General features: G+C 33.2%; 1 pseudogene; it reads left to right on the top strand.

Moving 5' to 3' along the window:
• The first annotated feature begins 211 nt into the window (after positions 1 to 211).
• On the top strand, positions 212 to 312 carry LOC113455680 (annotated as a pseudogene).
• The last annotated feature ends 1,826 nt before the right edge of the window (positions 313 to 2,138 follow it).

Raw genomic sequence — 2,138 nt, 5'->3', positions numbered from 1 at the left:
CAGGATCACTTTTTAGAAATATTCAAAAGCCATCATATAAAAAATAAGATGAAGCTAATTTGTTCAGAAAAGGAGCCAGTTTTTAAGTTCATAGAGTTACTAATTTAAGAAAACTAAAAGGTATGACTGTAGATATCCAGTAATTTTTTTAACAATTTAAATCACAAAATAATGAGTTCCCTGTTCAAGAAAACATTTAAGAAGCTATAGAGTGCTTACTTTGTCAGCACAAATGTGAAAATTGGAATGTAACAGAAAATATTAGAATGGCTCCTGTGCAAGGATAACATTTGTAAAACATTGCATATTTTTCCAGAGTTGTCTATAGGCAGTTAATGGTTGCTAGGGAATAGAGACACATTTTCTTCAGTGGTGTTACACTGGTAAGGAGCCCATGCTTTTACCAAAAATCATTCAGTCTGAATCTTATAAGAGATCCTAGTAGGATAAAATGGGTCAGAGAGAGAGAGAGAGAGAGAGAGAGAGAGAGAGAGAGAGAGAGAGAGAGAAACATGAACATAGTAAGAGGATTAGCTGTGTAGAAGGCAATCGCTGAGAGTGGAAGGAATACAACAGGGGCTAATGGGTAGTGTGAATATGATAAAAATACTTTATATTTGTTTATTACTACTACTGTTGCTATTATTACTAGTAGTATTACTACTACTTACCACCACTATTATTATATGTGGCTATGATGTATGTGTAAGTGCATGCATGTGCATGCCATGGTTTGCGTGTGGAGGTCAGATGACAATTTCTAGGACTCAGTTCTTTTCTTCTACTATGGGCTTGGGGGTTGAACTCAGATTATCAGGTTTGAATGGCAAGTGTTTACCAGCTGAGGCATCTCATCAGCTCCCAAATATATTATTTACATGTATGAAAAATGTCATAATGAAATCCATTATTATATAATTAGTATATGTGAAAGGGTGAAGGAAAACAGAAGCTATAGAATATTTACTTTTTGAGTAGCTACTGAATAAGAGAAACTTTAATATCTAATTTGAGCTTATTCTCACTTTTGAGAAAATACTCTCCTTATATTCTCAAACAATGAAAACAATTTTTACAAATATCTGTTTCTTTTTTTGATTAAGGATAAATGCCTTATCCATTATGTCATTAGAATTCCTTGCTTCTTATCCTATTTTCCTTGTCTCGTTAACCAGTTCTGTCATATATGTCATTGCTCAAGGCAGAAACCTAATTAAAATAAGTCTTGTTTCCATTGAACCTTCTCACTCATTATCCCTCATTTGAGACAAAACCAAGTTGTATCATTCCACCCACAAATAAATATTTTGACATGTATCTATAAAGGATAAGGATACAATTTAAAGCATAACCTCAATATCACATCTAAAGATAACCATTTCTTTTCTAAAAATTTATCTTTTTAAAGATTTATTTGTTTTTACTTTAGGTGTATGAGTGTTTTGCCGCATGTATGTATGTGCACCACTTTCCTTTCAAGCCTAGTGCCAGCAGAAGACAGAAGAGAGTGTCAAATCTCCTAGAACCAGAGTTAAAGACACTTGCAAGCCTATCAGTGCTAGGAACTGAACCTGGGTCCTCTGCAAGAGCAGTAATTGCTTTTAACCATTTAGTGAGCCATTTTTCTAGCCTTTACTATTTTAATGATGTGTGTGTGTGTGTGTGTGTGTGTGTGTGTGTGTGTGTGTTTTGTGTTTGTGTGCCTATGTATATGCATGTGTGTGGAGGTCCTGGAGCCAGATTTTCAGGCAGTTATGAGCCACCCATTGTGGATGCAAGGAACTTAACCCAGATCCTCTGCAAAAAAAAAAAATTAAGTGCTCTTTAACATTGAGCCATCCATATCTTAACTATATCTAAAGATATTATCAATTTAAAGATAATAGCTTTTCCATAACATTTTCAAACATCATTCAATGTATAAATTTCCCCTTTTTATTATTAATGATTGCTTTGAATCAGAATCCAAACACAGTTCATATTTAAGAATAAATGTATTTATTTAACTTATTTTAATTTTAAGTCTTATTCCTTTCCATGTATCTGTAGAAGAAACCAACTGTTTGATCTATAGAATTTTTCACACTTTGAGTTTTGATAGTTCTGTCTTTCTTTCTTTCTTTCTTTCTTTCTTTCTT

The sequence above is a fragment of the Microtus ochrogaster genome, unplaced genomic scaffold (genome assembly GCF_000317375.1).
Source record: "Microtus ochrogaster isolate Prairie Vole_2 unplaced genomic scaffold, MicOch1.0 UNK85, whole genome shotgun sequence".
Lineage (NCBI taxonomy): Eukaryota > Metazoa > Chordata > Mammalia > Rodentia > Cricetidae > Microtus > Microtus ochrogaster.
This window is presented reverse-complemented; position numbering and strand designations above follow the sequence as displayed.